This window comes from Schistocerca serialis, chromosome 2 (assembly GCF_023864345.2).
Source record: "Schistocerca serialis cubense isolate TAMUIC-IGC-003099 chromosome 2, iqSchSeri2.2, whole genome shotgun sequence".
NCBI classification, from domain to species: domain Eukaryota; kingdom Metazoa; phylum Arthropoda; class Insecta; order Orthoptera; family Acrididae; genus Schistocerca; species Schistocerca serialis.
In genome coordinates, this window is record NC_064639.1 from 766,133,834 (window position 1) to 766,146,571 (window position 12,738).

General features: G+C 44.5%; 1 non-coding gene across 1 annotated transcript; it reads left to right on the forward strand.

Annotated features, from left to right (window-relative positions):
* The first annotated feature begins 12,356 nt into the window (after positions 1–12,356).
* On the forward strand, positions 12,357–12,429 carry Trnaa-cgc (transfer RNA alanine (anticodon CGC)). Its single transcript has one exon. It is a non-coding gene; the product is annotated as a tRNA-Ala (tRNA).
* Positions 12,430–12,738: the final 309 nt, after the last annotated feature.

The following is a 12,738-nucleotide window of genomic DNA, read 5'->3' on the forward strand; positions in this document are numbered from 1 at the left end:
TGTGCCACAAAGTGTGATCTTAAGATTATGGCAACGATTCCAGCAGACAGGAAACGTGTCCAGGCGCTGCAGTACGGGACGTCCACAGTGCACAACACCACCAGTGCCCGCAGACGGCCACGTAGTACTGCAGGAAGCCTTGCTCGGGACCTTACCGTAGCCACTGGAACAGCTTTCTGCAGATACACAGTCTACAGACGACTGAACAGGCATCGTTTATTCGCCCGGAGACCTGCAAGGTGCATTCCACTGACCCCTGGTCACAGGAGAGCACGTAAAGCCTGGTGTCAAGAACACAGTACATGGTCATTGGAACAGTGGTCCCAGGTTATGTTCACGGACGAGTCCAGGTATAGTCTGAACAGAGATTCTCGCCGGGTTTTCATGGGGCGTGAACCAGGAACCAGATACCAACCCCTTAATGTCCTTGAAAGGGACCTGTATGGAGGTCGTAGTTTGATGCTGTGGGGTGGGATTATGAATGGTGCACGTACACCTCTGCACCTCTTTGACAGAGGAACTGTAACAGGTCAGATGTATCGGGACGTCATTTTGCACCAGTATATCCGCCTTTTCAGGGGTGCAGTGGGTCCAACCTTCCTCCTGATGGATGATAACGCACGGCCCCACCGAGCTGTCATCGTGGAGGAGTGCAATGAAACAGAAGATATCAGGCGCATGGAGAGGCCTGCCGCTTCTCCAGGCCTAAACCCCATCGAGCACGTCTGGGATGCTCTCGGTCGACGTATCGTTGCACATCTTCAAACCCCTAGGACACTTCAGGAGCTCTGACAGGCACTGGTGCAAGAAGGGGAGGCTATACCCCAGCAGCTGCTCGACCACCTGATCCAGAATCTGCCAACCCGTCGCGCGGCCTGTGTACGTGTGCATGGTGATCATATCCCATGTTGATGTAGGGGTACATGCGCAGGAAACAGTGGCGTTTTGTAGCACATGTGTTTTTGGGACGGTTTTCTCAACTTATCACCAATACCATGGACTTACAGATCTGTGTCGTGTGTGTGTTCCCTATGTGCCTATGCTATTAGCGCCAGTTTTGTGTTGTGCAACGTTGTGTGGCACAACTTTCTGCAGTTATCCTTAATTTATGAGAATCAGTGTAGATCGCCGCCGCGGGCTGGGGAACCAGTCAGTTACAGCCAGTGCGTCAAAGAGTCTAGTCATCTATCGCGGCCCAGTGGGAGTCGCAGTCGCAGTTAGGTCAGCCGCTAGCTCAGAGTCAGTCAGTACGTAGCGACCAAAGTAGTATACATAGCGGACTTATGCTTCACCAGCAGTGAGGCTAACATGAACTATTACGGAGGGCTTGTACCACAACGCCTGGACTGTCTTAAGTTAAGCAGCTTCCTTATTCTTATGAATAAAGAGCCCAGTTAATATAAGCGTGCAGTTATGTTATAGAAAGAGGCCAGTAAACAACGTCGTCTCCTTGCTTCTCATGGTACAGGCCTACAGAGACAACGAGACGACACAAAACACACCGTCACAGTGATTACTGTGAAGGACACGGAGATCCTAGGTACCCGTGTAAGACAACTTTACAGTACCTAAGTGGGTTTGAAATTCGCCTCACTGTGGGACTCCGTGTGGCCGGCTTGTCGAACTGTGCAATATCTAGATTTCTGAGACATTCGGATGTGACAGTGGCCTGCGTGGGAACGTGAGGGCAGTCATACTCGTTGTGAAGGTTACAGTCGAAAACGTCTGACCACCACAAGGGGGTATCGCCATATTGTGCACCAAGCACGTCGCTTTCACCCCCAGTAACAATTAATGGGTCCCATGCAACATTCTGTTACATCCAGAACTGTTAGTCCAAGACTAACAGCAGCCAGAACTTGGCATTACCGTTTCATGCCTACACTGCCCTTAATATGGCGACCCAAACGGTTCTATATGGGGTGTTCTCGTGATCAGAAAGCATCTACTGCTCATGAATAGCGTCCCATTGTGTTCGGCGATTATTCGCGGCACTCTACGGCTCGAGATCATAATCATCGGCGAGTATGGCGCCGGCCTTTGAAGAGATTCCATTGTTCCAAGGTTTTGAAGAGGCACAGCCGTGTTACGTCTAGCATCATAGCAGAGCTTGTGACAATCTTTTATTTTTCACTAGTTAAAGCGCGACTGGTTTCGCGCTCTTACACGGCCCTCATTCCGTGTCACGCTGAAAATAAACAAGAGACCGGAGCTAATAATAGTTTTTATATGCAATAGTAATATTAAAAAGAAAAATGAATTTCCGTATAACATTTCAGAAAACAGCGGTCGGGCTAGGTGCCGTAAAACCTAAGTCAATGAATGGCATAGTTACACCGGACAATTCTACGCACGACTGCCTGAGTAAAGGAATATGCAGCGAACAGGACACTTCCACTTCGTGCTATGACCCCGAGCTCGGCGGTGGGCGAAAGACGCGGTGTACCACCAGTGAGCGCAGAAGATGGCGGGGGGGGGGGGGGGTAGCGACCACGAAGGGGAAGGAAACTGGTAACGCCCCCCCCTCTCTCCCCCCCCCCCCCCCCCCCCGGCCACGTTGGAGGTTCGAGGTTCGAGGTTCGAGGTTCGAGTCCTCCATGGGGCATGGGTTTCAGCCTAGGGACCGATAACCTTAGCACTTTGGTCCCACAGGAACTTACCACAAATTTCCAAATTTTTCCAGAGTGGCATAAGTATTGCCATCTGTTGACGAGAAGAGCAACGCGGGGACAACTAGCCCGGAAGTTCACAATTTGATTAGCGCTTTACATTCAAAATGGAAAAAACCATTACATAGAAAGTTACATGAAAAGCGTTAAAAGTGCATTATGAGTGGTAGAGGAACATGCTGGACAGTGGAAGTACAAACCTGTGGTAAAACTAATTGGAAGTCGGTCACATAAAATTTGGGTACAAACCGTAAAACACAGAGTACTCGAAAGCCGCTTCTGATAATCGGTACCAGACTACCCTATCATCTACCAGTAATGATAACTCTAAAAATGTTTTTGCAGGATCCCATGCGTAGGTTTTATGTTCAATAGGATCAGGAAATAACTTAGAAAAGAGGGGGCTATACCCGCCTTCTATACCCCAGGTAAAGTCGGGCACCTATTAAACCACAACGAAACCAGGAAGGACAAACGCTACGCACAATCGTGTGTCTTGCGCACCCAGTGTAGTGACTGTCCTTCCATCTACATGAGCCAAACTGGCTGCTCCTTTTACATACGCTTTAGAGAGCATCAGGAAGGTACGAGGGAAACTCCCCATTGCACCCCACTCAATGGTAAAAGGGCCGAATGGACAGCCAGTCAAAAACTGGACACAGATCAAGCATGAAAGCAGGAAGAAGGCGTACTGAGTTGTGGAAAAAAGGAAATTTGAAACAGCGAACGGTCCAAGCATAAGAAGAGGAACATAGAGCAATTTGCAACAGCAATGTTGTCGCGGCAGAGTGGTCACAACGGTGTTTGATTGCGACGCACCCGAGCAGGTTTCAAAGCACCCTGGTGTCAATTTTTTGTTTTCGCTGTTCGCTGAATTCAAATTTGTTCGTGTCATGGTGTAAAATCCGTTTGCTACAGCGAGGTGTAAGGAAGGGACGTATAATAAAAGTTGATTCCGGCCAACTTCTCTATGAGCAACCGAAAGCAAGCTATTTTCGAATGGGGACCGCAAACCTTTGATGACAAGGTGAAAAGTCAACTGAATCCTCCACCAGAAAATACGTCTGCTGTTTCATATACGGTACTAGTGACAGTACGTGTGTCATATGATAAGAATCTCTTATCGACGCGCGGGCCGCAGTGATCCGAGCAGATCAAGGCGCTTCAGTCTGGAACCGCCCGACCGCTACGGTCGGGCATGGATTTGTGTGATGCCCTTAGGTTAGTTAGGTTTAAGTAGATCTGAGTTCTAGGGGACTGTTGACCTCAGATGTTAACTCCCATAGCGCTCAGAGCCATTTGAACCATTTCTTATCGACGCACCTAATTTGTACGCCTGGTGGGTGAGTGAGATATGCCTCCTTGCCCGATTTAGTATGAATGTGATCACTCCCAAGAATATGACGAAAAACACAATAGTTTGTCATATACAACAAATGAACGCAACAGTTTCACAATCACACAGTTTCTCTGTGCTCTGTCAAAACTTATATTTTTAACATATTTGAAGTTGCGTTCGGTTTTGGAAGTTGTGACTCCTGAATTCTTTTGTTGTAATGTAGTTCACACCGTTTATTTGTTGTCTCCATTTCTGTGAGACGTCTGTGTGGTATCTCGACTGCTCTCACTATTTATCGCATTACTTGAGACGGTAATGTATGCTTACCACATGATTAAAGAAAGAGAACAAACATTTCAGTGACCAGACGGACGTTCATAATGTTAGGAAATAAAAGGTAATGACACGAGATAGTTTTGAACCCAACTCGCGCGTATTACATTCTAACACAGTGACCACTTCACCACGACGCTGTAGCTCTGCGATTTCACTCGGTGTTGCACTTGTTAAACTTGGGCCGTTGATTGTTTTTCTTTTCCATCTTTTTCCCCAGTTCATTATAGCTTTTTCATGTTTCCATGCTTGATCTGTGTCCAGTTTTTGAAGGGCTATCCAATGGGCCATTTTACCACTAAATCTGGATGGGGGGTGCGATGGGGAGTTTCCCTTGTTAGCAATTCTAAATCCGCCCTCACTAACCACCTCAAGGATCATGATTATTCTATTTCAGATATAAACACGAATTGCAGCATTCAACGTAAGGGAACTGTTTTAAATATTTTAGAAGAGACAGAAATTATCCGTAGGATTAACTGTGATCCGGCAGGCATGTCGAATGAGCAAATTTTGCTTAAGCATGCAGTCCTGCCGAATAACGTTTCCTTTTTGAAGCATCGTCCAGTGCCATTTCCTTCTCCTTCTGTTCCTGATTATTGCACGTTACACATGTATGCTTCTTAACTGGTTTTTTGCCGTTGCTTTGGCGGCCCTTAATTAGCTACTATACGGCACACACCCATCTTCTATGTAGTGTAGTCCGCAGCTCGTGGTCTCGTGGTCGCGTTCTCACGTCCCGAGCACGGGTTCGATTCCCGGCGGGGTCAGGGATTTTCACCTGCCTCGAAATGACTGGGTGTTTGTGTTGTCCTCATCGTTTCATCATCATTCATGAAAGTGACGAATCTGGACTGAGCAAAGACTGGGAATTTGTACGGGCGCTGGTAATCGCGCTGTTGAGAGCCCCACAAACCGAACATCATCGTCATCATCCAATAGTGAAGACAGAAGGGTCCATCCAGTATATTCTACATAGCGGTGAAGCTCCTCTTTCAATAGAATTTCTTACATTTTTAATGTTTTAATCATATGACTATGGTGCACTATTGTGCGTCATTATTTGTTTTCTCACTAAATTAAAATTTGTTTATCGTCTTTGATGTAAAATTTGTCTCAGCTCTTATCTTACGTAAACAACGTTAAGTCCTTGACTTTTATTTAGCAGGTTTTGAATTGCACCTACTTTTAATGTGTGCGTTTAGTGCTACTCCTGCAACCTGTTAATGGGTATGTTAGTTCCTGACAGTGTGGACTTGAAGGTTTTGCTACCTCCCGTTCTGTTCAGTAAAGAGACGTTGTTTAATAGGAGTGCCATATGTGCACTTCTTTCAATGCGTGACCGTGGCACGTAATTCCACGTCGCCAAATGTATTCCCACTATTTTAAAAATCTGATTGCCACTCGTGGAAAGGGAAATATCTTCATTTTGTTTTACGGTTTATACATAAATTTTATGTCGCCGGCTTACAATCAGTTTTATTACAATTCTGTACGGACCTTGTTCTGTTTCTTTACCACTTTTAACCCTTTTCGTGTAACTTTCCATGTAATGTTCTTTTATTTTTTATTTTAATTTTTTTTATTTTTTAATTTTTTGCATCTGAATGTAAATCACAAGTTCAAACCGTGAACGGCCGGGCTAGTTGGCCCCGCGTTGCTCTTCCCGTCTACAGACGTCAGCACTTTCGCCGCTCTGCTTTACCAGTTTGCTTCCCCCTACGTGTAGGCTACTCCGTGCTCTGCGCTCGCTGTGACACACTACGCACTGCGGCACTCGACGTCGTAGCACAAAGCGTAAGTGTCCTCGTGTTCAGCGCATATTTCTTTACCCACGCAGTTGTGCGTAGTATTGTCTGGTGTGACTTTGCCATTGACTTAGGTATTACCGCACCTAACCAAACCGCTGTTTTGCTTTTTTATATGCACTATGGCCTGTAAAAACTATTATTACATCCGTTCTCTTGTTTACTTTCAGTTTAACACCTGATGACGTGCATTTAAGAGCCCGGAACCGGTCGCGTTTTAAATATTGAAACATAAAAAGAACCGCACAACTGAAGAAGTATTTTCACTTCTGCCATAATGTTTAGTCGGGGATGTTCCTCCAGCAGCGTTGATACTAGCGTCATGGTCTGGAGAACCGTCAGGTATGACTTGAGTTCTCGGCTGGTGGTGACTGAGGGAATCCTGACGATGCAACAGTACGTGACGGCCATCCTGCGTCTTCACGTGTTAACTCTCATGCGACAGAATGATGCTGTCATTTTTCAACAGCACAATTTTCTTACCCCCGTGGCAGGTGTCGCTGCACTATCTTTATGATGTTGAGATTGTCCTGTGGCCAGGTAGGTCCCCTGGGGAACATGTCTAAAACCACTAAAACCATCTCGAAAGTCATCTCCATGCAAATTTCAGTACCCAGGCTATATAGGACGAGCTCTAGATCTACATTACTCTGCAATTCACAATTAAGTGTCTGGCAGAGGATTTATCGAATCATATTTAACCTTGTTTCCAGGGCTCTCCAGTGTCCTGCCGGATACGATCGTTAAAGTCCCACGACATTTCGGCGAATAACCTTTCGCCATCTTCATGGCGGAAAGGTTATTCGCCGAAATATCGTGGGACTTCAACGGTCGCATCGGGCTGGACACCCGAGAGCCCTTAAACAACATGTACGGCAGGAAAGCCTCCGACCACATCTTTTAACCTACTTCTCTACCATTCCACTTCCGAACAGTTTACGGGAAAAATGAACACTTAACTCTTTGACTTAATTTGCTATATGATGATTTCTCCTTATGTAGGCGAGCGTCAATAAAATATATTCACCCTCTGAGGAAAGAAAAGTTGATTGAAATTTCATGAAAAAATTCTGACGGAACGAAAAATTCCTTCGTTTTAATAATCGACATCCGAATTCGCGTATCACATACGTAGCAATCTCTCTCCTATTACGTGATAACAGGACACGAGCTCCTCTTATTTGAACTTTTTCGATGTCCTTCGTCACTTCTATCTGATGCAGATTCCATCACAGAATTACTCCAGCAGAGGACGGATAAGCGGAGTGTAAACAGCCTCTTTTAGTATACCTATCACATTTTCTAACTATTCTGCCAATGAATCACAATCTTTGGTTTGCTTTGCCCACAACATTATCTATTTCATCGTCCCAATTTAAGTTATTCGTAACTATAATTCTTAAGTATTTAGTTGAATTTACTTCCTTTACGTAGATTTTATCGTGTAACCCAAATTTAGCCAATTTCCTTTAGTACTGATGTGGATGACTGCACACTTATTATTTAGTCACTTGACACTTTTCGCACTATACGGATACCTTGTCTCAATGGTTTTCCAATTGGTATTGATCATCTGATGACTTTACAAGATGGCAAATGACAGCATCATCTCCAAACAATCTAAGAGGGGTGTTCCGATTGACTCTTAAATCGTTTATGTAGAGCAAGAACAGCAGAGGGCGTATAACAGTTTGATATTATTTCCTCTTTGCTCGCCGGCCGATGTGGCGCTTCAGTCAGGAAAGCGATGCTGCTACAGTCACAGGTTCGAATCCTGCCTCGGGCATGGATGTGTGTGATGTCCTCAGGTTAGTTAGGTTTAAGTAGTTAAATAAGTCTAGGGGACTGATAACCTCAGATGTTAAGTCCCATAGGGCTCAGAGCCATTTGGACCATTTGAACCTTTTTGCTCGATAAAACTTTCCGTCAATTATTATGCACTGTGACCTTTGTGATAAGGAATCACGAATTCATTCACAGAACTGTGACGATACTCCACTGATTAGAAGTCGCTTGTGAGATTTCAAAAATCTACCGGAAGTCTAAAAACACGAAATCAGTTTGGCATCTGACGACACCACTTATTACTTCGTGAGAATAAAGAGCTAGTTCTGATTCACAAGCGCGACATTTACTGAATCTGTGTTGACTGTTTGTTAGTAATTCGTTTTCTTTGGGGTAATTCATAATGTTCGAACGCAGTAATTGTGAGCTATTTCGTCTCAGGGGAGGATAAAACGGCTTTATGACACCCTTCTCGATCGAATCAGTGCATATATAAGGCAAACGGGCTGCCACGTCAAACTGATTGGCAGGATCGTACTACCAAAGTCGTTGTAGATTGGAGTTTATAATGTGATCACTGAAATAATATCACATACACTCTCAACACCTAAAGTTCCGTTTCATTTCCTTCTGCCCCTCTGGGGAGATTCATGAACGGCGACAGCATTACGGCGACGTAAAATTTAATCGAAGACTATTCAGTAGATGGCTGCGAGTTGTACTGTGTTCCCAATATTTTTGTAGACACGTTAGAGAGTCCACGTCGATAAAGCATCAAATTGTGCAACACTCAACGAGGAAGACACAACTCGTTGAAAACTAGGGATGCGGCACAACCGACGTTCAAAATCGATACCGGTATTTTAGTTCCGAATAACAGACATTTTTTCGGTTTTTTTTTGGTCTCGTTTATAACAGGTATTTTTTTGCTTTTTACTAACAGCAAAGTGAAAAGTTGGCATATAAATTTGCCGTAGCAAGAGCGCTAAAATTGTTAGAGTTCAATAAACTTTTTTTGCAAAGAGTAACAGTACCTATCTGTAAAATTTCCATTGCTTTGAATTATTGGGTTATTGTAGAATACGGGGAAAGCGATCAGTGCTATTTCAATAACAATGGCGACATTTATAAACTGGCAAAAAACACATGACATAAGAATCGGTACAACATTACTGGGACAATAACGTATCTGTTGCCATGGGAAGTGGCCTATTAGACAGTACGCGTGGATACGTAGTGTGCAAGAGTTCCCCCACGTCATGTATACGATAGTTTCTCGCTGTCGTCCTCAGACGTCAGCTGTGGTTCAAAATGGTTCCAATCTGCAGTCTTAAAGTACCGGGTGATCAAAAAGTCAGCATAAATATGAAAACTGAATAAATCACGGAATAATGTATAGAGAGGTACTAATTGACACACATGCTTGGAATGATATGGGGTTTTATTAGCACCAAAAAAATACAAAAGTTCAAAAAATGTTCGACAGATGGCGCTTCATCTGATCAGAATAGCAATAATTAGCATAACAAAGTAAGACACAGCAAAGATGATGTTCTTTAGAGGAAATGCTCAGTATGTCCACCATCATTCCTCAAAAATAGCTGTAGTCGAGGAATAATGCTGTGAACAGCACTGTAAAGCATGTCCGGAGCTATGGTGAGGCATTGGCGTCAGATGTTGTCTTTCTGCATCCCTAGAGATGTCGGTCGATCACGATACACTTGCGACTTCAGTTAACCCCAAAGCCAATAATCGCACGGACTGATGTCTGGGAACCTGGGAGGCCAAGCATTACGAAAGTGGCGGCTGAGCACACGATCATCACTAAACGACGCGCAGGAGATCTTTCACGCGTCTAGCAATAAGGGGTGGAGCGCCATCCTGCATAAACATCGTACGTTCCAGCCAGGCTGGGGATGATGCGATTCTGTAACATATCGGCGTACCTCTCAGCCGTCACGGTAGCACTTACAAAACCATTAGCACGCATTTCCTCGAGGAAAAAAGGCCCGATAACGGTGGATGTGGTAAATCCAACCCATACCGTGACTTTCTCGTCGTGCAATGGAGTTTCCACAACAGTTCTAGGATTTTCGGTAGCCCAAATTCTGCAGTTGTGGACGTTGACAGACCCTCGGGGCGTGAAATAGCTTCGTCGGTCCACAAAACGTTACTCACCTGATCGTCATCTTCCACCATCTTTTGAAACGCCCCATCGCAAATGCCCTCCGCTTCGCTAAATCGCCAGGTAACAGTTCATGATGCTGATGGATTTTGTACTGATAGCATCGGAGGGTACGCCTAAGTGCCAACCAACCAGTAGTGTATGGAATGCCGGTGCGACGTGCGACTGCACGAGCGCTGACCTCCCCCTGCATAGACGAACCCGCTACAGTCTCCATTTCTTCCTGAACTGTCTCAGCAGCATTACGCCTTGTGCTCTGTCGGCCACTACGGAGTCTATCGTCTGAACAACCCGTGGCTTCGAACTTCGAAATCATTCTAGCCACAGCTGCATTTGTCAACGGACCTTTACCCGTTCGAATCCCCTACCTATGGCGATAGGATCGTAACGCTGAACTAGCACATTCCCCATTCTGATAGTACAGCTTCACTAAAAGCGGCTTTTCAGGTAACGTCAACATGCTGCGACTGCTGGCGCATCTGATTCTCTCTCTCATTACAACTCCTTTTATACACGATTGTCATGCGCAGTCACCGACATTTTGCTGTCCAGCGCCATCTGTCGGACATTTTGTGAAATTTTTTTTTTTTTTTTGTTCTAATAAAACCCCATGTCATTCCAAGCATGTGTGTCAATTTTTACCTTTCTATCTACATTATTCTGTGGTTTATTAAGTTTTCAAATTTATACTGACTTTTTGATCATCCGGTATATAACGAAGTGTGACAGCAGTCGAATACAATGCTCCATTTGCTCTAAAATATAAAAACGGGAGGAGGCCCAGCAAGCTTGTGACATCATATTAGAAAAAAACTTCCACAATGTCCCTTGCAATAGAAGTTAAATTTGATTGACGTACCATGCTATAAAATTGGAATCATAACTGAAGTCAAAATCTTGTGGCTGCTTCATGGTGAAAACTTGCTATCATACGAAAATGACGACGCAGGAAAGTCATAAGTTGTGACACTTTGCTCTCGCCGTCTCTCCGGCCTCCTCCCTCACCTCCGTCACCTTTACTGGCGACACAGATTTATTTGGGTCATACCTTCAACTTCATATCGATCGAGATGTATTACTACTTTACATTCATTAGAATTTCTTAATCTTTGGCGGTAGGCTACGGTTATTACTGAGAATAACAGAAATGTACAAACCCAAAATCGGTTATTTGAGAAACCAGTTATTTCGAGCGGTTTTAACAGTCAGGTAAAACTGGAGATGAAAAAACCGGTGTAACTGAAAACGAATTGTTTCACCTATACCAACCATTTCCAGGTGAAATACTTTCTTGCTAGTAGTCGAAAAGTAGAAAAAAATTTCTCTGTAATAGCAGACTTTCTCCATTTTCTTATTAGTATGCTGCCCATTATCAGTGTTCTGCAGTGTTCAGAAAATTTGCTCCTAATATTTAACACGTAAAAACACAACCCTGAATAACGCTGACTTTGGTTGTAAGTAATCGTCTCTACGCTTTTATCGTCGCAGAGTGCTTCAGTAACCTCACCACTCCTAATCGTTAGGTTAATGGACTTGTAAGCCAGCCACTGGAGGTGGAGTTCCACCCACAAAAAAAGGTATGTCGCCCGGGGCACTGCGAGCTCGCTCGCAAGCTGGTCTGCCAATTTCAGCCAATTACTTATTTAGAGGTATTACGTAAGCCCTTTGTACATCTTTTTCCAGCTGAAAAGCGCACCCGGACGGAAATGTGGCGCTGATGAATTATTTCCTCGCTGTGAAGCGTTGGCGGGATGCAAACTAGCTGGCAGAGTGTTCGTGACACCGCTCCAAACATTTACAGCGACCGAATCGCCTGTGAAATCGAAGAACGGAAACAGGAAGCTTGCAGTTAGCTGTAGCTCGCCAGTTTTGGCACGTTTGTGCAGACAGCTTTACATTATACTCAAGTCTAATGAGAAACGACAGAGAGGAAACGCTCGTTGTAGCGTAGTTTCCAGGTATGGTACGACTGTTTGTACTTCATGAAATTAATACACTCAGCACTTACAGCTCCTCCACACAACATAGTGGACTGCAATTGATACTTATTTGATAATATTTTTTAAAACAGAAAGTCTGTCTGTATCTTTTTTGAAGTCCTGTTTTTCCTTTTACTTCCATCGTTATGGGAAGATGACCATTTATGAAATGCAGTTTCCTGCTTCTTTTCCAGCGTGGAACGTTGCTGAAGTCATCTTCTACACCTTTTGCTTACTACTTCACTCAGCTGTGCACCGAGCCAGGTGGCGCAGTGGTTAGCACACTGGACTCGCATTCGGGAGGACGACGGTTCAATCCCGTCTCCGGCCAACCTGATTTAGGTTTTCTGTGATTTCCCTAAATCGCTTCAGGCAAATGCCGGGATGGTTCCTTTGAAAGGGCACGGCCGATTTCCTTCCCCATCCTTCCCTAACCCGAGCTTGTGCTCCGTCTCTAATGACCTCGTTGTCGACGTGACGTTAAACACTAATCTCCTCCTCCTCCTCAGCTGTGCACTTTTTCCGTATTTCTGTTGTTATTTCGATCTTCCTCTTTACGTTCATAGATTTTATTATGTTGAAAACTTTTCAGATTATTATGTTTCCATATTTCTGTTCGATCTCCAATATTAACTTATTT